This window comes from Zalophus californianus, chromosome 3 (genome assembly GCF_009762305.2).
Source record: "Zalophus californianus isolate mZalCal1 chromosome 3, mZalCal1.pri.v2, whole genome shotgun sequence".
Classification (NCBI taxonomy): Eukaryota; Metazoa; Chordata; class Mammalia; order Carnivora; family Otariidae; genus Zalophus; species Zalophus californianus.
This window is the reverse complement of record NC_045597.1, coordinates 191,883,140-191,907,564: the sequence shown is the minus strand read 5'-3', so window position 1 is coordinate 191,907,564 and position 24,425 is coordinate 191,883,140. Positions and strand designations below refer to the sequence as shown.

Genomic DNA, 24,425 nt, shown 5'->3' with positions numbered 1-24,425 from the left:
CTGCACGGGGGCGGGGCGGACTGCCGCCCTGACCCCGCCCCCGCCCCGCCCCGCCCCGCCCCGGAGCTGTCTGCGCCGTGCTCCCCGCGGCTCCCACCCCGCGACGTCCCCAGAACTCGGGCCAAACTGAGCTTCTACGTTGCCGCAACCTCCGCCCGAGCACAGCAGCACTTGCCGGCGGGGGTACCCCGTTAACGGGTCACCCCGAGAAGGGCCGGCTTCCAGAACCCCAAAACCGCGCCAACCGCGCCCGCCTCCCGCTCAGCAAGCCGGCGCAGCGAAAAGCTGGGGTGCCAGCGGTTCGGCGCGGATCCGGGGGGGCTGCAGCGCGGCCGGGACGATGGTGCGAGGCAGGGGCCGAGCCGAGAGGAGAGATGGCAACGGCCTTCCCCGCACGCGCCTCCTCCAGCCGCAGGAGGAGGCTCTTTCTTTTCAAAGTCCAATGGGCAGAGCAACGCCACGTTTCCCGACCTCGCCAGGCTGGGGCAGATTTTCATGGGAACGCTGACCTGTCCTGGCCAGGCCCTGTGCCCGCGGTGCCTGGAACCTGACTGCGCGCCCTCCTCCTTTCCCCCCTCTCCTTCGACGCTGCCCGCCTACCCAGGAGCCCCTTCTCAGAAAGACCACCTCCCCGCCTCCAAACCCGAACTTTGAACAGAATCGCTTGGCCTAATTCTCTGCAAAGGCGGCTCCAGAAGGTCTTGCGAGACCACAGATTCACCTTTCGATGTTACAGTACCCCAATTTCCTACTCTGCCACCTCATCCAATTCTCGCCAGCATGTTAGCGCAAGACCCGTGCGCACGGACCTTCTTCCCACTGTGGACCGGGCGCCCCTGAGCACCAGGCTTCACAGGAGGGGGCTCGTAAAGGAAGGGGTTAACTCGGAGGGTGGGCGGACAGAGGAGGTACCCGAGGAGGATCCGACCTAGTTGAGAGGGTAGGGGCCACAGAAAAGAGAGGCTGAGTAGATGTCTGGAGTGACCGCTGTGGGAGGAATTCACCAGGCTTCAACTTTGATTAAGACGAACACAGCGCCAAGCTTTCCAAGCTTTGACGGATAGCATCGTTAGGTTTCCCAAAATAACTTTCAAAGAGATGGAAATGCCCACATTTTAATACCTGTTTTCTTGCTATACCTCTTTTTAAGTATGTTACTATGTTACAATTCCTAATTCTTGAAAGTTAAATTCACTGAAGAAAATAATTTTACACTGTTCTGCATAAACAAGTACGGAACTTACGGAATTTATCATGGAAAGCAATTATAATTTTAGTTTTAACTCCACAGATGAGAATAACAGACAATAAAATAGCCGTCTTTGAGACTTCAGTTTGAATATTCCAATCTAGATAGGCAAATCCTAGAGCTACTAACCATCCTAAACCCTGTGACCACATCTCCCAGGGCAGGGCACAGGGAAAAGGTGTCATTTCCTGGAAGGCATCTGCATTCTCCCCAACCCCCAGGCAGCCATCCGGTCTCTAGGTATCAGCTCCACGAAACCATGCAGGGAAGGGGTTAAATGGGCTCTGGAATTAAAGCACCTGGTTCAGAGGCACCTGGGGTGGCTTAGTAGCTTAAGCATCTGACTTTTGATTTCAGCTCAGGTCCTGATCTCAGGGTCCTGGGATCTAGCCCAGCAGCAGGCTCTGCACTCAGCAGGGAGTCTGCTTGTCCCTATTGGTCTGCCGTGCGCCCCTGCCTCAAATAAATAAATAATATCTTTTTTTAAAAAGATTTTATTTATTTGACAAAGCACAAGCAGGGGGAGCAGGCAGAGGAAGAGGGAGAAGCAGGCTCCCCGCTGAGCAGGGAGCCTGATGTGGGACCCCATCCCAGACCCTGGGATCATGACCTGAGCTGAAGGCAGATGCTCAGCCGCCTGAGCCACCCAGGCAGGCATCCCAATAAATAAAATCTTAAAAAACAAAAAAGCACCTGGTTCAATTCCTGGCTCTGCCACTTATTGTGGGATCTAGAGCAAGTTGCTTAGCCCTGTGTCTCAAGCTTCATCTGAAACATGCCAATGGTAAGGATAGTGCCCCCGGTGTAGCGCCCCCGGTGTATGGGAGGACCAAGGGCACCCACGTGCAGACCGCCCCCCCTCCCCCAGCAGCCCTGCTGGCTTGCTGGAAATGCAGACCAACACTATTGGTCAGCCACTCTGTTCCCTTGGTCGCCAGAGTCCCCATACAAGTCACCCAGGCCTTCCTGTCCTTCTCTACAGCAGGAAGGAAGTGGGGCAACAATAGGTTCAAACAGCAGAGAAACGGGATGACCAGAGAAACTTTGGGAAGGGCTGGCTGCAGAAGCTGTGGGTGGCAGGAGACTGTCAGGGAGTAAGAAGCGACTACTTTTAGTCCTAGGAACAAACTAACGATACCAGCAATAAAATAATAAGAGTCAGTGCCCAGGAGATTTCTTATTGCACAGAGTGGTAGCACATTAGAGAAACCTGCTGTTCTAACGCCCTTCCAGATGGGACACCAGCGCCTCTGAGTGTGTTTCAGTCCAGCTGACCCCGTGAGATGGCCAAGCCTCAGAACCATTCCAGCCACGGGCAAGTGGCAAAGTCTATACTGTGAGTAGAGCGAGCCCCGAATCCTAGTTCTTGGTGTTATTATATAGATCTCGGGGCCCAAGAATAACGCATAAAGGGTCTATCTAGTCGCCTTCTGTTAGTTTTGATTATAACTAGGTCTCTAATGGAAAGGGCCCCTCATTGAAGCCCCCTTCCCAAACAGGCCTTTTTTTTTTTTTTAACTCATAGCAAGGCCACTTGTGAGGATGATTAATGAGTGACTGGAACCTACAAACTTGTTTTTGGAAAGTGCACAAAGACGTCAGAGACAGGGGTGCAGCTGTGAAAAGTGACGTTCAGTAGAATGGGACACACTCCAAGACACCTTTTCCCCGTGCTCACAGCTTGAAAGACGCTTGGCACAGTAACAGAATTAAAACCGCCTGAGAGTGTCAGGTGAGAAGGAGCACTTAGGAAGCCCTGGGTTCCCAGGGTGTCTTCGAGAGGCCTGAGTGGCATGGGGTGGGGGTGCTCAGGAACAAGGCGGCCCTCCGCCTAGCCGGGACCAGTGCTCCCCCAGGTCCTTATATGAGGAACTGTGAGGTTAAGGACACTGGTCCAATTTCCCAGTTCCACTCTCTGTTGGTCAGGGTGCCCCTTGTAACAGGTTGACTGGGAGTTTCCAGCCCCTTCCCAGGTGCCAGGCGGTTAAGGACCTGCAGACAGGCAGTCACTGCTCAGGCGGGGGAGCTCTGTACGGGGGAGGCGCTGTAGGTGTTGTAAAAGCTCTCCCTTGTCCTAGGCATTCCTAGAAGCCGCCAAGCTTGGGATCCTCTGTGCCCTCCCGACAGAAGTTAAATGTCCAACATCTAAAGAAACAGTCCTCCGACGTACCGTAAGATTATATGCAGGGACTTAAATTTCTTAAGGAACCCCTAAGAAAAGAACCAAAGGTAAATAGAGCTGTCTCACTTTGTTCTGGGAACATCAGAATCATAGCTAACCAGCAAATGCCAGAACATTTAACCAACGTGGCCACACCCAGACTTGGTTTACTCATCTCCACAGTGTTGGCCTGTTGCCTGATTCACGAGCTTCGCCTCCTCCTGTGGTTTGGTTCTAAGTGCTAGAACCACAGAGACAAGCCCTTCCTGGGATCTTAGCACAGAGCAGAGGGCAGACGGTGGAGGTGGGGGAGGGGCTCTCAGCCTCCCCTTTAGTCAGATGACTGACCCGAAACCATTTTTCTAAGTCACACCCATAATTGCTGTTTTTTGTGAACATGAATCACTATTCATATTGATTACAACAAAATAAACAACTCTAAATACTTTTATAAACAATGAGCTTATTTTACTTTTTTTTTTTTTTTTACTTTATATGGATCCTTTTGACTAATATCACAGAACACCTCATATTAAAAAGCTGGTTCATGAGGAGATTACCCAGGCCTGCACAGCACTTTTCCGTTTACAAAGCACTTTATACACACACCGAGGCCCACAAAGGTCGGATAACTTGTCCGCAGACCTGCACTGTAAGAATGAGGCTGGGCTCACTGACCCAAGTCCCCACCAAAAGTCTGAGCCCTTAGCATCCCGTGCACAGCACAACAGAGTTGCCCTCCTCCCAGCCACCACCCAGGGGTCCTCACTGGGAATGGACAGTCAGCAGACAGGCCAGGTGAATGTTCTCAGTGGCCCCCCCGGGCTTAGCCTGTACCAGTAACCCCCTCTTCCACTCCAGGGGTGCCGAAAAAGCCGTGTACACACCCAGATCAATGTGCTAGCCAGCTTTCCCCAGAAAGACTTAGGGCATTGGTAGGGGGCATCTAATGGAGGGCAGACGCTGCCTGGCATCTGCAGAGAAGCTGCACCCCATGCAGCAGTGAACATAGCTGGCGGGCCAGAATCTGGACTGTCTCCAGTGGATAGAAGCATCTGGAGCAAGAGTAGCTGAAAAGAAGACTGAGCTAGTTTCCTGCTCAGGCGCCTGGGTAGCTCAGGCACCTAAGCATCTAATTCTTGGTTTCAGCTCAGGTCATGATCTCGGGGTCGTGAGATGGAGCCCCAAATCAGGCTCCGTGCTGGGCATGGAACCTGCTTGGAATTCCTGCTCTCCCTCTCCCCCTGCCCCTCCCCCTACCTACTCGCACGCTTTCTCTCTCTCTCTAATACATACATACATACCCACATATAGCTCCTGCTTATGGGGCACTCGCCTGTGTTGGGTGTCATACAACCACATCCTTCATTCTCTCAGCTGCCTACGACTTGGCACTCACCCCCCCTCCACTAGGAGTGGGCCCTTCCAGGATGGGAGGGTGTTCTCGCCTTGGGACACAGGAAGCACTTCACAAATGATGGAGGGGTGCGTGAATGATTCTCCTGATAAAATGGAGGACTTTGGCAGGTTATCATTAACTCTCACTGATCTACTCTTTTTTTTTAAGATTTATTTATTTGAGGTAGAGGGAGTGAGAGTGAGGGAGCAAGAGAGCACGAGAGTGGGGAGGGGCAGAGACAGAGGGAGAAGCAGGCTCCCCGCCGAGCAGGGAGCCCGATGCGGGACTCGATCCCGGGACTCCAGGATCATGACCTGAGCCGAAGGCAGTCACTCAACCAACTGAGCCACCCAGGCGCCCTTTATGATGTGATTTTAAGTGGTACCCACAGCCAACGGGGAAATTTAAGGGCAGGTGACATGAATTCAAGGGTTTAAAAATCAGGCACTCCCACTAATAAGCCGTTTGACTTAAAGACGACCTGACTTAAGGACAGATGAGAACATCAGAAGTGAGCCCCCTTCCACCCCAAAGTACAGAAACTCCTGAAACAGCACCCCTAAAATCATCTCTCTAAGGAAAATAAAGACTAGTTAGCACACTTCAGCATGGCACTAGAAACACATGCCCACACCCTACTATAAGGGTATTTCCCCTCTGCACCCGATGCCCTGAAATACAGGGCCAAGATCAGTCATCAGCTACTAGACGCCAGAAAAGTATCAGATCATGAACAACTACTTTATCATCAATTTGTATGAACTGTGTATCTTTACAGAAGACTTTAACATAGAATCAAGAAGCCTTACCTTTGAAAAATGAGTATTTCAGATGAAATTCAAGGGAAGTTTGAGGAAGAGCAAAGACCAGCAGTCTGGAGAGGCATGTTTGGCACAAGAGTGGAAATTCTGGAATAACTGGAGATCAAATAGCCACTCCTGACCACGTCACTCCCAGTACCAGCAAAGAGGTCAATTACAGGCACTTTTATACCCAACATCTTGTGGGGCGGCTTCGACCCGCCTTTGAACAAGGGGAGGGCGTGGTTCTCTGAGCCCACTGGAGGCTCTCGAAATGCTTCTTCTGACCAGGAGGTTTGGTTTTAGCTACTCAGATTATACTGAAGCACCCTCCTCTTAACCCCACTTCCGTGGAGGCATCCGGTATCAAATGTGGGATTAGACTTTATGAGGGAACTCTAACATAAATAGAGAGCAGGGTTTCTTAACCTCAACAGTGTGGACATTGTGGGCCAAACCATTCTTTGCTGTGGCATCTGTCACGGATGTTTAGCAGAGTCCTTGGCCTCTCCACCCTACTTGTGACAACCCAGAAGGTCTCCAGATATTGCACAATGCCCCCGGGGAGAAGTCCTGGTCTAGAGGGGCTTATACCTTCATCAAAGGCATCCACGTTGTACCAGAACAGTGACTTATCAACTTATCCAAATAAGTCATGCTCCAATAGATTCACAGCTACCCATGCACAGAAATCATGGTCAAGAAGAACTATTTCAAGCCACCGCCTAGTATCTCTGGTCCTCTTTTTTCTTTAAGTGAGAACTCAAAAGCAAGGTTAGTTGTAGCAGGAAGAAAGTCAGCACCAGGCACTGCGAGACAGGACGTGGGGGCCACAGGGTGGGAAGTTGGAAGCTGAGATTTCAGATGTAGTACAGTCATGCCAAGGCCAAGGCCAAGGCCAAGGGGTAATGGTGGAAGTAAGAGCCTTGCAAGCAAGAAGGTCAAAGAATGGAGTTTTGCTTCCTGGCCCATCTGGGCGGGTAAGGGCCAAGGAGTCGGGGCTGAGGGGATCCCCAGCAGCCTGCACAGCTGACCCGGAGGCCCAGCGATTCCTGCAGAAAGCCCTCAAACCTCCAAAGTGGAGACTGGGGGGGTGGTGGTGGGACATCTGGCTGGAATCCCTGCTTTGCTGCTTATTAGTTTGTAGTTTCGGGGACTCCCGTGACCCCTTCCAGCGTCCTATGTAAAAGGGGAGGGACGCAGCTACCCTATAGGAGGGCAGCTCACAGTGGGACCCCAGGCTGGCCCGAAGAGCTTGCGGCACATTCTGTCTGTTCTTCCAAAGCACACAGACTATATTTCCTGCAAGATAAGGGACTCTGGAATTACAGTTCACATACAGGTTTAGAGAAGCCGTAGGTAGTCTTGGTCATTTAATTAGTTTGGATTAGGTTTAAAACTTTAATCAGCATTTTTGGAGCACCCAGGGAGCTCTGCCCTCTGTCAGGCAACTGCCCCCGCTCAAGCCCAGAATTTTGGCATTGCCTACTGCTCTTCCCAAAGCCAGGCTTTCGGTGTTCCCGCCCTTAGACAAGTATATTATGAATATGACTAGGTAAAAATGGATGCATATAGACAAAGACTGGAAGGAAACACAATAAGCAACACAGCTGTCCTATGCAAGCAATGGCATCGGGGGAATTTTATTGCTTTTCAGAGTACATTTAGATATTGTTAGAATGTTCTTTTTTTGTAATAGGTTAAGGAACTTGAACTTTATTCCGGGAGCAGTAAAGGACTCACTGGAAGTATTTGAATAGGGAGGTAGGATTTTGTTTGAACAAAGAACCCGTAGGCTACAAAACAAGTTGAAAATCGCCCTCATTCTTTTCCAAAAATTTCTTGATGGTTTCACTATTTACTCTTCTAGATTAATGTTAGAGCCCACTTGTCAAACACAGAACCAGTCCTGTCCCCTAAACTGGAATTTTATTTGAATTACATTATATTTATAAATTATTTGGGGATGGATTAACATCTTTACAACATTGGGTTTTCTCATTCAGAAACAAGGCATGTCTCTCTCCATTTTAAAATCTGATGTGTCCTTCAGTATACTGTAATAGTTTTCCTCATATAGGTCCTGCGTATTTCTTTAGTCCTAAATACTACCTTTTTACCTTAAGTAAAAAAAAAAAAAAAAAAAAAAAAATCATTGTGGGATATGGCAGTGCTATGGGTTTTTTTTTTTTTAATATTTTATTTATTTATTTGCCAGAGAGAGAGAGAGAGAGAGGGAACACAAGCAGGGGGAGTGGGAGAGGGAGAAGCAGGCTCCCCACGGAGCAGGGAGCCCGATGCGGGGCTCGATCCCAGGACCCTGGGATCATGACCTGAGCCGAAGGCAGATGCTTAACTGACTGAGCCACCCAGGCACCCCTATGGGTTTTTTTTTTTTTTTTTTAATGTCATTACAAACGATTGCAAACTGAGCTCCCAGCTTTTGACTGATTTTTTGCATCAGGCATACGCACAATCTGCGGGTGGTTACACATTCTACCTCCTCTCCGGAGTTACACTGCGGATTTCTTTGTCCTGTCTGCACATCAGAAGGGCTGTCAGAATAAAATTCCAGCGGCCCTGGTCTACTGGTCTCATCTTAACATGGGTCCTCCACACCCAGCAAAACAGCAAGGATGCAGCAGCTTCGCGAGTTAGTGCTTGTGCTGTAATCACACAGGGCAGGACTCAGAGCTTGTTAGAATTTAAATAGCATTAAAGTTGCCAATAAGGTAAGCACAGGATCTGTTGTCAGTCACCTGCCGAGGGACCCAAAAGGAAGCAAATGACAAGTCTGAGAATAAGACGCTCTTGGCTAAAGGCTAGAATCTAATTTTGATCAATAAAAGATACATAGTCAAAGCAATTTGTAGAAGGACTAGCACTGAAGCGGGTGGAAAGTTAATTATTGTTGGTGTTTGAATACAATTGCTTTTTGCAGGGCGAGGCCCCTGTGGAGGAACACACCGGGCTCAGGTCTGTAGGGCCAGCCCTGCCTGGGCGGAAAGCTTCGAGTCTGTCTAAACTTGCTGCTGGGGGCGCCTGGGTGGCTCAGTCGGTTAAGCGGCTGCCCTCGGCTCAGGTCATGATCCCGGGGTCCTGGGATTGAGCCCCGCATCGGGCTCCTTGCTCAGCCAGGAGCCTGCTTCTCCCTCTCCCTCTGCTGCTCCCCCTGCTTGTACATGCTCTCTCTCTCTCTGTCAAATAAATAAAATAAATCTTAAAAAATAATAATAAATAGATAAACTCACTGCTGGCCTCCGGCCAGTGATACAACTCCTTTCTAGGCCTCGGTGTTTTCATCTGTAAGATAGGAGTAATGATGTTACCTACTTCGTATGGCCTTATAAGCATCAAATGGGTAATTGTTCGTAATCAATATTTAACTAAATAAAAAGCCAACTGTAAATGCAGGGCAGATTCTTGGTCTCTATAATGCACAATGTTACAAAATAATTTCAGGAGCATGCAATCTAAATCTTACATATCCAGTCATCATTTACCAAAGGGTGTGGGAGTTAACTTTTGTCCCAGACCAACCGCCCCTCCCTATGAGCCTTCCTGCCCCGCCCAGCACGGCTCTGCCTACCCAGTCTCCTGCTCAGAATGCACAGCTTGCATGTACCCCCTGGCACTGGTTCAACCCTTAGAATCCCAATACTAACTGGAATTCCACGTCAGGGGGGCTCTTGCAGAAGTGACCAAGTTACCTTCCTAGAACAAGAGGCCTGAACTTGGCCATCGTTACTTTCTTTGAGGTGCATGGTCACTTCCTAGTTGCGATTCTAATCTAGATGCTGGACTTGAACTTCACAGGCCCGATAAGGAGATATGACTGTGTCTCCAAAGAATGGTGTTAGGCAAGAGAAGCTCATGAACTTCTCTTTTCGGGTAAAGAGGCTCTCCTACAGTAGGTATGGGTTTTTGAAAAAGAAGAAATTATCTGCAACTAAGAATATTAAATCTTTTTTTTTAAGATTCCATCCATTTTTTGACAGAGAGAGAGAGAGAGAGAGACAGTGAGAGAGGGAACACAAGCAGGGAGGAGTGGGAGAGGGAGAAGCAGGCCTCCCGTGGAGCAGGGAGCCTAATGTGGGGCTCGATCCCAGGACCCTGGGATCATGACCTGAGCTGAAGGCAGACGCCCAACGACTGAGTCACCCAGGCGCCCCCTGCAACCAAGAACATTAAAAAGATAGAAATATTCAGAGATTTCAGCTCTAATATTCTATGATTACCTAACATATATGTCCTACATTTAGACTAAAACATAATAGAACTATCTTTATCTCTGGAAGAAGGCAAAGGCAAGTAGGCAGTGAAGAACAGAAGTCTGGGAGAAAAGGCAGGGGAGGGGTGGTCCAACTCTAAGACCTGCCTCCTGGTGGCCACAGGGGAGCATTTCCAGGGGCCCTGAGATAAATGTTCCAAATTTGCTTAATAATATCAGATAATATAATGATAAAATGGGGCCTTAGCACCCATGTTCTCTTTATGTCAATCCACGTAAGAAATTCTAATTAATTCATATTAAATACAAAAACCAATTTATTCCTTCATAAGTGGAAGTAACCCCGAGTGTCCATCAGCAGATGAGTAAATAAACACAGTGTGGTCCGTCCACACGATGGAAATATTACTGGGCCTTAAAAAGGAGGGAGATTTCAACACCTGCTACCATGTGGATGAGACTTGAAGACATTATGCAAAGTGAAGGAAGCCAGACACAGAAGGACAAATATTGTCCGATTCCACTTATACAAGATCCCCGGAATTGTGAAATTCACAGAGACAGGAAGCAGAAGGGTGGGCACCAGGAGCTGGGGGAGGAGGGTAGGGAGTCCGTGTGTCATGGGGACAGAGTTTTAGTTTGGGGAAGATGAGAAAGTTCTGGAGACGGATGGCAGTGATGACTGAACAGCATGAATGCACTTTAAAACAGTAAAGATGCTAACCTTTGTTATGTGTATTTAGCACAATTTTAAAAATAGTGGTAAAAAAACTCCAATTTACTCTGTTTATGCAGTATCACAAAAGAAGGAAGAGGAACGTCAGTGTGGAGTTCTCCCCAGAAAACTGAAGTTATATGGTGTGAGTTCCAAGAGTCTGCACTCCACGTGAAATTGGCCACACGGAAGATCTGGAAATCCGTGTGGAAGAAATCTTCCAAGTATGTGACCAGTGCACATATTTTAAAGCCATCTCCCTGCCATGACCTCTCTAAAGCTGCAGTTCATGGAAGTCGAAAGATTTAAGTCATCACGGCCCTACATGAGTTTTCAGATACCATCAGCACAACAAGAACAATTAGGACTGGCAGGATGGCATTCTATGCGGACAGCTGCTAATTTAACTTAAAAAAGGGAGCGGGGCGGGCATGAGGCAAATACTGTTTGCTTTAAGTATCACATTTTACATTTTAGCCATTTTACCATGGGAAAGCAACACGCAATAGCAAAAATCGTGTTAATCAGATTCACAGAAACAGAAAGAAGAATGGTGGGTTCCAGGAGCTCACGGAAGGAGACAGGGAATTGTTTGATTGGGACAGAGTTTCAGTTTGGGAAGGTGAAAACATTCTGTGGATGAACAGTGGTGATGGTTGCAAAACAATGTGAATATACCTGAGATGCCACTCACCTAGAACGGTTACATGGTAAATGTTTTGTTTTTTTGATGAGCATGTACTATTTTTAAAGGAGGAAAAAATAACACAAAGTTCATTTTCTTCCATAACTTCATTGGAAAAGAAACGAAGGAAGAATGGAAAGAAAAACCTTTATGTTTTGTGTTCCTAGAGGCTTCTAAACCTAATGAAAGAAACTGTAATGAATGAGGTGGGCGACCACTTCTACTTCATCCCTGTTTTTCTATCACACACGCCTCCGGCAGGCCAGTGGGGACCTGTGGCTGATCTCAGAATAATATTTTTAAATGCTTAAAGCAAAGTATATTGGGTTACAAAGTAAATGGGTTATTCTGAAATATATTATTAAAATGTATTTTTAAATCGTGCTACAGTGTATCAGTCAGAGTCCAATCAGGAAGTCTACACCAGTCCTGGTAACAGAAGGGTTGCGTACAGGGGACCCAACGAGCAGGTGCTGGATGCCTGAGAAGGTAAAGGGGCTCAGGTCGCACGGAGGCAATGACCTTGGGGACAGCCAGGGCTGGGTTACCGTGCTCCAAAGGCCGGGGGTACCCAGAGCTCTGAGCAGGGTGTTTTAGAATCTGGCAGGGCTCCCTGACGACGACGGGAGTTTCTCCGTGTGGGACAAACACTGGAGGCAGAACGGAACCCTGCGGCCGTTGCCCAGAGACGCGCAGAGAAACAGGAAGCAGGCAGGAGGAGTGGTTCTTTGTGCGGCGCGTGCCCTGCTGGCTGAGCCCCAGCCCCAGCCTCACAGCAGGGGGAAGGAGTGGGGGCTGGAGCTTAACAGCTAGCACAGAGGCGGGCTTCTGCACTAGTGCATTCAGTAACAAGAGTTCGTACCTGCCATAGTGTTGACACAGTGGTGTGCACTTTCCCCAGCTGCCTGCAACCACTGAGAAGTGCCAAGCAACACCCGGGCTCTCAACTGGTGGCCAAGTCACACACACTTCGAATACACTGAGGTGTTTGGCCTATATTCAAATTGGAGGTAATGCTGTTGTTTTTCCTATGCAATTTCAGGGATCTCTTGAGATCTAACCGAAGCCTTTTGGGGGATTCGTGGACCCAAGGTTAAGAATCTTTCTGGGTCTTTTAAGAGGTCAAATACAGTTCTTTGTCTTGTTTAATTTTGCTTTTAAAAATCGCACACTTGGGGCCCCTGGGGTGGCTCAGTCTGTTGAGTGTCTGACTCGGTTTTGGCTCAGGTCCTGAGCTACTGGGCTCAGTGCGGAGTCTGCCTGAGATTTTCCCTCCACCTCCCTCTGCCCCTCCACTTGCGCTCTTCCTCTGAAAAGGATAAATAAATATTTTTTTAAAAATCACATGCTTGATCATTGATACCACATCTCTTTTATGCTTTGAAAGAGAAAATAAAAATAATGCAAATTCATGCCTTTGTGCATACCTCTCATTTCATTGATACTATCAACCACTCCTGCAAGTAGTGAATAGTGATCTTTGCATTTTATTGACGAATTACCTATTTCTGAATGCCACAGAAAGTAAAGAGAACACACACTGCACTTACACCCTTGTCCCACACTCATGGTGGAGGTGGGTTTTTCAGATTCCTGGGTGGTCTTCAGAGTGTTTCCTGTAATGCCTCTTGCCTCTTGGTGGGGCTCCCCTGGCCCCACCAAGTTGACCATGACCTCGCTGTCCTGAGCACCAGGGCAGTATTTCTCCCCCTGACTTCTCCAAGCTTCAGTCCACCTGCTCCTTGCCCGTCCCAAAGGCATCTCAGACTTGACACTTCCGAAGCAGAACTCCTGTTGTCTCTGAGACTCCTCCTGCATTTCCTCTCCCATGGGGACACGACCAACCAGCGCTCCCTAAGCAAGCTTTACCTAACGTCTCTGTGCCTCAGTTCGCCCGTAAGTAAAGGTGTGGCAATAATGGCACCGACCTTACAGGATTGTTGTAGGGACTCAAGAAGACCACACTTGCACGGTGCGCTCACAGAGCTTTGATGTCCTCAACGCCCACACACGCCTGCCGTTGGCCCTCTTCTCAAGGACGATGCGGCCCCGCTTCCCCCTTGAGTTCCCCAGGCAGCCAGCTTCTGCTTCAGTACCACCGTGGTGCCCTCCCACCAGTCAGGTCTCAGCGGGCCTCCTCACAGTGATTTCAGTTACCCCCCAACAGCGCCCCCAACACTGCTGCCAGCGCCATCCCTTCCAGCCCCTCGTTCGCTCATTCATTCAGTCAACAAACACGGATCGAGGGCCTACCACTTGTCACGTACCAAGCCAACTCTGGATTAACAATGACAACAGGCCATCACACCTCCCAGGGGGAAGACGGGTGTTAGATAATCGCAAGTAATTAATTATAATTGTGAGAAGTGCCATGACATTAAACAGAAATGTGCCCACAGGGTGCCAGGCTTGGGGAATGCCGATGGGGACACAAAGCTTGGGGCCTTCTGAGGAAGTGAGAAGTGAGTAGCCTGGCTGGGAGAAAAACTAAGCCCTCTTGTGAAACCTCTGACGGCCTTCCCCTGGAGAATGGGGTGAAGCCCGAAGGCCTTTTAGATGTCCGTCCAGCTCTCCTTGATGAGGCGCCCTGCCACGGGCCACGCCTACACTGTCCCTCTCAGCTCACCGACCAGTGACAGGTGAATCCACTCTGCCTCCTGGTGGTGACTCCAGCCTTAGAGAGAGAACCCCCAAATTTCTCTCTTTTTTTTTTTTACTAAAGCAACTTACAAAAATTTAAGTATTTGTAATAAAGGAGGGCCCAACCCTTGGCTGAAGAATTTAGTTAGCAACCTAATCCATAGCAGAGTTTTATTTAATATAAAAACAAGCTCACTTTTTTACGTCTTGTACAGTGAACATACATGCATTGATAAGTCTATTTTTAATCTAAAAAGTTTGAACCCTTCTATTGCCCATATTGTAACAGAATTCCATCAAGCTCTAGGAAAACACGGCAACTACCTATTAAAGAGAATGAAAGTCAGTACTTTGCGGGTTACGTATAGCAATACTTGAAAAGACAAGATGAATCACACTGAAAATACAGAAGGGCTTTGTTTAGACCTTCAAGCTAAGGGAAATATTTTAAAATTACATATCATCCATTTTTAGATATTTGTAAGATTTTATTTCAATATATGATAGTTACTTTCCTAGAATAATCAGAATAGGGGCCCCTGGGTGGCTCAGTCATTAGACGTCTGCCTTCGGCTCAGGTCATGATCCCAGGGTCCTGGGATCGAGCCCTGCATTGGGCTCCCTGCTCTGCGGGAAGCCTGCTTCTCCCTCTCCCACTCCCCCTGCTTGTGTTCCCTCTCTGTCTGTCAAATAAATAAATAAAACCTTCAAAAAAAATCAGAATAATAACCCAAATTTAGAACAATTAAACTTAAGTCAATATTTTTTTTCAAGTAAACTCTACCCCCAACGTGGGGCTTGAACTCACATCCCCGAGATCAAGTGTCCCACACCTGCCAGGTGCCCCAGTCAATTTTTTCTTTAAGGTCAAGATAAAATTAGTATTTCAGGGGTGCAGAAAATTCTCTGCTTTCCATTTTGAACAACTAATATGGCATCAGATACCTAAGAATTTTTAATCTTTTATTTTACCCAATATTTTATTTTTCAAATATTCAGTTTTCATTGAACACAAAAGTCTAACTCTCTTGCACAAAAACTGCATGTTCCATTTTTGTTTTAAGAAGCTCTGTTTTGTGGTCTACTATATTTAAAAAGTCACTAACAAGTTTCTAACAAGAAATCGACGGTGTTGGCCCTTCCTCTGCAAAGCGGGTCCGTCAGCGACTGAGGGTCCCGAGGCTGAGACAGCCGGCTGTGTGCATCCACAGAATTCTAGAAACTGTGAGGACTTACTACCATTTCCCTTCTATCACTTAGTAAAAGATGCAGATATCAAAGCGAGGCAGAGTTTTCTTTCCCACCTGCTGAACAGTGAAAAAGCGTTAAGAAACATGTTGTCAGACTAGTCAGTAACATCACTGAAATATAATTTACTTAGGTGGTTGAAGATATTTCAAAGGAAAACCAGAGACAGACGCGCGCGCCCAGGCACAGGCACGCGCGCGCCCAGGCACAGGCACGCGCGCGCCCAGGCACACAAAGCCAGTACAGGTACTGACTAGACGAAGGCGCTGGTGGTGGGCCCCAGCCCCTGGCCGGCTCCCCCCCCGCCCCCCCCCCCGGGGCCGCGGGAACTGGGGGCAGGAGGAGCGCGCAGCTGGTGCACCGCTCAGAGAAGCCCCTGCACCCCAGAGAAGCCCTCGCTCCCTGTGCGCTCCCAGCTCCTCCTACTACATTTCTCTTTAGTCGTTGCTAGAATATAAAAGACTACACACATTTTGTCGTTGTAATGGTTCACTTCTGATTGGAAATTGTCCGACTTAAGTGTTCAACCAACCGCACCTGTATGCCAGCGAGAACCTCTTTGGGCTATCCTGGGTTTCTTTTTCTTTACTTTTTTTTTTTTTTAAGGTTTTATTTCGGGCACCTGGGTGGCTCAGTCGGTTAAGCGTTTGCCTTCGGCTCAGGTCATGATCCCAGGGTCCTGGGATGAAGTTCCGCATCCCCTGCTCAGCGGGGAGCCTGCTTCTCCCTCTGCCTCTGCCCCTCCCGCCTGCTTGTGCTCTCTCTCTCTCTCTCTCTCTCTCTCTGGCAAATACATAAATAAATATTACTTATGTATTTGAGAGAGAGCGAAGGAGGGAGAGAGAACAGGAGAGGGGGGAGAGTCCATGTGATCACCGCTGCACAAGCCTCCCGGATGCCGGAGCCTGGCTCACGCAGGCGCCCTTCGAGCTCACTGAAGCCTCGGCGGCCCTGAAAGGTCAGCGTAATTGTTCCCGTGGCATCATGGTGGAAACTGAGGCTTGGGGGTGAGTAGTGTACTCAAGCGGTGCAGGACTATCCATGGTCCTGACTCTTTCCCACCCCGTCCCTGGCTACCGTCGGACAAATGTTTATTCCCTCTCTTAAAACCACAGCTGGGAGGGGCCTCCAAACCCAATCCAGCTCCTACAGGAGATGTCATTATTCCAGTCTTGACAAGTGACTTAAGGCCTCACGGCCAAGCCGACACACCAACGTGTCAGGGCGCACACGTCCTAGAACAGAGTGACCGCCATTTGAACAATACTGCTTTTGGCCCCCAGCTGTGTTTATAGCGACAGCAAATAGCTTCATTTGGGACAGTTGTCTTCCTCTCTGTGAAAAAATCCAGTTGACAGATCATCCTTAGAGTATGCATTACTTTTTCCCTTTTAGAATTGTAGCCACCCACCACCCTTTTTCAGATGTCCAAAAGCACAGAAAACCTGCTCCTCCCTGCTGGGTTGTGTTGACAGGTTTGGTGCTCTCTTTCATCCCGACGCCCCTGGTCTCCTGCCCGAAGCCGACTGACTCTGGAGGCCGCGATGTGGGACACAGGGCCAGGTGAAGGCACCTCACATGGGGGTGGGAATGAAGGAGTCCTGTGGGCCTCTGCTCGTCAACAGCTGTTTCCTAGGGAACAGTGTGCCGGGACGGCCAGCAGGACACTGTGATTTTGAAAGACAGGTGTGTGTAAGTGTTTACCCAAAGGTGGAGCCCTCATTTCAATCCTACTTAGCCCCACCCTTCGGCTCTCTTTCATCTGCTCAGCTTGCCCTGAGAACTTGAACTTCTTACAGGAGGAAGCCCAGCGGAGAATCACTCTTAGGGCTGTCAAGCATCTGCCTGGGCAGTCTCAATGGAGAAAAACATTCGCCATGGCTACGGAAAGGTAAATAAATAATCTGCAGATCACCAAAACAAAAGCAAAAAAACCTAATCCTCCAAGACATGCTTTGACAATTAGCAAAAGAGCTTCCAAAACCAAAGCATCAAAGAGCTACCAGTTTATTGCTGCCAAACTCACAAAGGCTAAGAATAATCACAGCTCTTGACCCTGCGGAGGAGAAGCCGCTTCCAGACCACAGGGAGGCGAGTGTAAACGGATACAGACTTTCAGGAAAGCATTTTGGGAACAAGTCTCAGGATCCTCACACAGGTTTACGCTTCTCACATTTGTATTTGCTCATGTAATATTCTGATTTGAGGAGGTAAGTTTAAGTACCAGAAAGTATTTACTCATAAAGACATTTGCTGCCATGTTATTCACAACTGTGAACAAACACAAAACGCAACCTCTTTGTGTCCAACAATACGAAAACAAGGATCTGATGCGACGTCCTTTGTGCCACATTCTGTGACCATTACAGCGGTTTTCAGAGCATTTGATACAAAAGTTGAGCTTATTTCTTTCCTTAAAAAGAGAACAGAGGTGCCTGGGTGGCTCAGTCGTTAAGCATCTGCCTTCGGCTCAGGTCACGATCCCAGGGTCCTGGGATCGAGCTCCGCATCGGGCTCGGCGGGGAGTCTGCTCGGCGGGGAGTCTGCTTCGCCCTCTCCCACTCCCCCTGCTTGTGTTCCCTCTCTAGCTCTCTCTCTCTCTCTCTGTCAAACAAATAAATAAAATATTTAAAAAGAGAGAGAATAAAAATGCAGTATTTCCAAACACGCAATTGAGACTATGTTCAAAAACGTCCATAGGTAAAAGATCAGAGGAGAATAAAACAAAGCGTTAACAGGTTTTACACTTGGTCACAGTACAGGGCATAATATTTATTTTCTATTGTCTGAATTTTCCTTGTTATTTCCTACAATAAACATGTATTACAGTTAATATAATAAATCAAGTATTTCTTTTCATCAACAATATTTATCTTTTTCAGTAATTGCTTCATTTATTCAACAAAAAAACTTGTTTTAGCCAAACCTTAGGACAAATGCTGTGAGGATAATATGGCCCTATGCCACCCCTGTGAAACCAGGGAGGGCTTTCTGGAGGAAGGAGGAACTGAGTCTGGAAGGAGAGCGATGGGAGACACTGTTGTTGCATAGCTCAGTATGTTTGGCATGCAAGATGCCGTGGGAGGGAGATGGAAATGAGGAGAGAGGGGAGGCTAAGATTTTTAAAGATTTTATTTTATTTTTTTTGAGAGAGAGAGTGTGCAAGCAGGGGTGAGTGCAGAGGGAGGGAGAGAGAGAGAGAGCCTCAAGCAGGCTCCATGTTCAGCTGAGAGCCCACTGAGGGGCTCGATCCCACAACCCTGAGATTATGACCTGAGCCGAAATCAAAAGTCGGATGCTCAACCGACTGAGGCTGCAGGAGGAGGCTAAGGTTCGAAATCTATTCTGGCAGCTCCAGGGAACCATTAATAAGTGTGGTAAAGAGGGGGTGCATGGCATGAGGTTTGTGTTCTGGGGTCAGGGGGACAGCGAGACGAAGACAGATCTGAGGTGGGAGATCTTGGGGGCAGACAGACTAGCAGGCCGTGGAGGCAGCCACGTGAGGTGACTGGGCCTCAGCTGAGCCGGGGTCCCTGCTCTGCAGAGGGAGGGAAATGGGGGCGCTCCGGCTCAGGCAGCTCTGAGACACGGCAGGGACAGCCGGCCAGCTGGGGGAGCTCAGAGCGGGGTCGGGGCAGGACGTGGAGGAGTCGTGAGGGATCAAGGCCGTCAGCATGGTTGGAGCTGCTGCACAGGCCCGAGGACTGACAAGGGGGCCGCAGCAGGACCAGGCAGCTGGGGACGTGGAGGGGACAGGGCAGGCGGTGTCCGGAAGCCAGGTGGGGGCGCTGGCCCGCCTGGTGGCGCCCGTTCCAGTCATTTCCCTTTGGCGTCCCACGTGGGCAGCGTCATGTCGGAGGACCGGTGCTCAGGGTGGCCTCTGCAGTGTGACCCGGGGCTTGCCTCGCACCCCTCGGCCCCCACCCCACCTCTCGGGGAGAGATGGAACCCCACTGCCCCAGAAGAGGGACAGGAAGAATGAAATACCAGTCAGTCGGGGCCGCCCGACAGCTGTCCCAGGAGCCTAAACACGATAACAACGGAGGTGCCTCGCTGTCGCTGCTCGGTGGGACCTGTCACCACACCAGTGCTGCTCGGTGGGATTGGTCAGCGTCCCACGCGCACACAGCCAAGGTGCTGGACTCGGGGCAAGGAGCCGGCTCTGGAGCTCGCCCAGTGCCCGGCTCTGCTGAGCACCGCACCTGGTTTCTCTTATTGAGTTCTAACAACAAGCTCACGAATTAGTGTTTTTCAGGTAAGGACACTGAGGCACAAAAAGGTGTAATAACCTGCCCCCGCGCTGGTGGTGCAGCCGGGGCCCGGGGCACCTCCTGGGGGGGCTGCAGGCCCCGAGGAGTTTTGCACCAAAGACACTTCATGGTAGGGGGTCACGGAGCAGGGTGGACGTCGGCATAGAAACTCTCCTGCAAATCCAGCTGCAAGGAAGAGCCTGCCCCAGAGGATCCTATAGTACTGAGGGCAGTTGGAGCCCATTTTCCAACAACAAAGGATGCCTGTCCATGCTTGCTGCCTGGAGGCGGCATCACCCAGCCAGGCTGCAAGGCCTTTCATCCTTCCATCTGATAAGCGAGCCAGCTCACGCTGAAATAGGCGTAACAAGCCCCCGGCCCCTGACACACAAGATCACTTTGCATGGCATCCAGTTTTAATACTAATAAAGTTTGTGAAGAGCGTAGAATTATTTTATTTTTGTAGTACCTTTTGGCAGTTTTGTGCCATAAAATGAGCCACTCAGAACAAAATCCCAATTTTAAATGTTCGGCTGCTAATAAATAAGGTATCATATTAAGATATTTTGGCTAGAACCTCTTCGACCTCAGCCGCAGCAACTTCTTCCTAGAAACATCGCCAAAGGCAAGGGAAGCCAGAGCAAAATGAACTATTGGGATTTCATCAAGATAAAAAGCTTTTGCACAGCAAAAGAAACAGTCCACAAAACCAACAGAGGGGAGAAAATATTTGCAAATGACATACGAGATAAAGGGCTAGTATCCAAAATCTATAAAGAACTTATCAAACTCAACACCCAAAGAACAAATAATCCAATCAAGAAATGGGCAGAAGACATGAACAGACATTTTTCCACAGAAGACATCCAAATGGCCAACAGACACATGAAAAAGTGCTCAACGTCACTCGGCACCAGGGAAATCCAAATCAAAAGCTCAATGAGATACCACCCCACACCAGCCAGAATGGCTAAAATTAACAAGTCAGGAAATGACAGATGTTGGTGGGGATGCGGAGAAAGGGGAACCCTCCTACACTGTTGGTGGGAATGCAAGCTGGGGCAACCACTCTGGAAAACAGTATGGAGGTTCCTCAAACAGTTGAAAATAGAGCTACCATACGATCCAGCAATTGCACTACTGGGTATTTACCCCAAAGATACAAATGTAGGGATCCGAAGGGGTACGTGCACCCCGATGTTTATAGCAGCAATGTCCACAATAGCCAAACTGTGGAAAGAGCCAAGATGTCCATCGACAGATGAATGGATAAAGAAAATGTGGTGTGTATACACACACACACACACACACACACACACACACACACACACACACACACACACACACTGGAATATTATGCAGCCATCAAAAGGAATGAGATCTTGCCATTTGCAATGACGTGGATAGAACTGGAGAGTGTTATGCTGAGTGAAATAAGTCAGTCAGAGAAAGACATGTATCATATGACCTCACTGATATGAGGAATTCTTAATCTCAGGAAACAAACTGAGGGCTGCTGGAGTGGTGGGGGGGTGGGAGGGATGGGGTGGCTGGGTGATGGACATTAGGGAGGGTATGTGCTATGGTGAGCGCTGTGAATTGTGCAAGGCTGTTGAATCACAGATCTGTATCCCTGAAACAAATAATGCAATATATGTTAAGGAAAAAAAAAGAAGAAGAAGATAGCAGGAGGGGAAGAATGAAGGGGGGGAAATCGGAGGGAGAGACGAACCATGAGAGACGATGGACTCTGAAAAACAAACTGAGGGTTCTAGAGGGGAGGGGGGTGGGGGGATGGGTTAGCCTGGTGATGGGTGTTAAAGAGGGCACATTCTGCATGGAGCACAGGGTGTTATGCACAAACAATGAATCATGGAACACTACATCAAAAACTAATGATGTAATGTATGGTGATTAACATAATAAAAAAATTTAAAGAAAAAAAGATATTTTGGCTTGTAGCTACATCTGGGAAGCAACTCATTCTTATGTAAAGAGTGGATGCCGACCCTGGCTCTCTCTCTAAAATCTGTCAGAAAAGTTCGGATCTCTGTGTTTTGTAGGTTACAGATTACTTCATTTATATATGTTTTATTCAGAATCGCAGGCTCTTAAAATCATTATTTTTAAAGATTTATTTATTTATTTTAGAGACAGAGAGAGAGCACGAGTAAGGAGAGAGAATCCCAAGCCAACTCCCCATTGAGCTCGAAGCCCAATGTGGGGCTTGATCCCACGACCTTGAGATCATGACCCTGAGATCATGACCTGAGCCAAAACCAAGAGTCAGAGGCTTACCCGACTGTGCCACCCAGGTGCCCCTTAAATTAAAAATTATTTTAAAATATAAACACAGCAGGAGAAAATTCACTCTGGTAAATAAGAAAATCACTGTTGTTTTTCTTAAACTAAATTAGTGTTGTATTTTACCTTAACATTTATGTGAAACTCCCAGAGTTTAATTTCATTAACTTCAAAAAGCATCACACAGTTTTTTCCACAAAAAGTAATGCGGCATTTTTTGACATTGAGTAAGAAGCTTATTTAAATGTTTCATGAATAATTAAAATTGTAAGTATTCTTTAAGATGTGGGAGAAACTTAAAATCTTTCAGAGTCAGCACAGTGCAATGGCCGATGATAAGTCTGAAGTCATTTATTAGCTTCCAGAAAAATCCCTACACTCAATTTTATAAATAGAAATTCTTGGCTGTCATGAAATTCTGCAGTGTAATGGAAAACCAAATTAAGGCGGCGTGAACATTAGTATGCTCCAAAAGTCTCCACAGATGTGCACAGCCTTTGAACCTAGCAATCTTACTTCTTACTGCCGGCGGCAATCAGAGATGCACGCAGATGACTGAACACGGGTGCTCATTTCCATATTATTTATAGTAGAGGAAAACAGGGGCTTAAGGAGATAATTGTGGTAAATACACATAAAATACAATGCAGCCACTGGGCAGAAAAAGTAAAATGAGTATTTTATAAAACGTCGTTTCCTCAAAATCTAAAAATTCAAACAGAGAAATTAAAAGAAGGCAACAACACACTTCCAGAGATCAGACACTCACAGTTTGGAAAGGAAGTGCCTTTAGCTTCTGAGCAGCATTTCTTGGTGGAAAGCTCCTTTTTATCCAGAATAAAGCCTTGCTTCCTTGGAGCTTTGGCCGGACACCCCAGGGTGTCTGCCATCATCCCAAGCCTGGTCTCGGGCCCCTGGCAGCTGCGGTCCCCTGGGATTCTGCCCCCTCCACGATGTCACGGACCCTGCTCAGACTGAGGCCACCAGGGGCCTCCCGACCGAAAAGTGCCAGCAACATTCTTCTCCCTGTGGCCCTTTGGTCTTTCGGCCGCTCACTGCACTGCCCATTTCCCTGCCGGGTGACGCTCCTCTGCCCCCAGCTCCAGGCATGGGCCAGGTGAACCTCCTGCTCATCTGCTTCGTCTCTCCGAGAGCCCCAGTGCTCCGTCCTCAGCACCCCGCTCTCCTGATCTCCTTAGTTCATCTCATGGGCCCACGTGGCTCCCACCATCCCTGAACTTGGATGACCTCCCTGTCTCCTCTATGATCCAGGCCAACATGTTCGGTGGACGTTTGCTGGATCGTTCCATTAGGGCAGCCCTCCACCACCTCAAGCACAACACTTTCAGAACCTAACTCTTCCCTTGTTCCCCACCCTGCCCACCAACCCAGTAGCTCCCCAGTCTCCATAAATGGTGCAGTGACCTCGCACTATCCACCCCAAGCACGCTCACCGGAAGCCTGGAAGTTCTGCTGTATACCTCTTTCCCTCCTTGTCCTACAGAAGGGATCTTTATCAATCATTTTTTAAAGCCCCCAATCCTGGTCCTTTTCATTAAATCAGTTATAGTTGTTAGTGTTAATCAATGCATTTTAATTCAGAGAAAATAGGTTTCACTATAAATAGCCAGATGGAAAATGGGAGCATAAAACTGTCCCAGTTACAAGGTGTTATTAATGGATGGTGTTGCAGGACAAACAATTATTTCAGGTCAGTTTATGACATATCATTATACATCTTCCCAAGAGAAAGGAAAAAATGCATTCAGTCGTTGGACCCGAAGGAAAAAAAAAAAGGCTTTCCTTATCTCATCTAAGGGCTTCAGAGCACATAGCACACACCACATACTTCAACCTTGAAGAACAAAATCATACAGGTGATGCTTAAGAACACCGTGCCAGGTGAATATCGTCCTCCAAAAATTCATGTCTACCCAGAACTTGTGCATGGGACCTTATCTGGAAATGGCTCTTTACAGATGCAATCAAGCTTAAGAGGAGGTCGTGCCGGGTTAGGGTGGTCCTGCATCCAGTGACTGGTGTCCTCATAAGAAGAGAGAAACTTGGACACAGAGACTCAGACATACAGGGAGGACGCTACGTGAAGACAGAGGCAGAGATCGGAGGGACGTGTGTTCAAGCCGTTTCGTTCTGGCAATCTCCAGAAGCTGGGAGAGAGACAAGGAACAGACTCTCCCTCAGAGCTTCCAGAAGGATCTCATCCTGCTGGCACCTTGATTTTGGATTTCTGGCCTCTAGAGCTGTGAGATAATACATTTATGTTGTTTGAAACCCCCGGTTTGTGGCAATCTGCTATGGCAGCCTCGGGAACCCAAACACTGTCATATGTCGAGCTAGGCACACACGGCCTTCAGCCAGATTTTACATTTACTCATATTCTGGGGACCTCCCGGTACCTGGGTGAGGCCAGCCCTCGCCACGATGCCTGGCCACAGAGCTGCAGATGGTGCACTCAGCTTTCCAGAGCTGTCCTAGGGCAAGCACACGGCCGCGCACTCACCCCCCTGCTCTGTACCTGGGGCCCGGACTTCCTCCTGGGATGTGCTCATCAACTCCTACGTCTCCGTAACAGATGTTAGCATCATTTTGAAATACCATCCATGGTGATGAGGCCGTAGGGATCTTCACTGTTCTCCTGCCCGAGAGGATCAACAGTGGGGACAGAGACGCCCATAAACCAACGCTCCCAGGGCGGGGGTGGCAGCCGGCCCAGGGGTGGAGA

General features: G+C 48.4%; 1 protein-coding gene across 33 annotated transcripts in view; it reads right to left on the bottom strand.

The window, feature by feature from the left end:
* LRRFIP1 (LRR binding FLII interacting protein 1) overlaps window positions 1-24,425 on the bottom strand; it is a 141,826-nt gene that overhangs the window by 83,503 nt on the left and 33,898 nt on the right. The window lies entirely within an intron of this gene.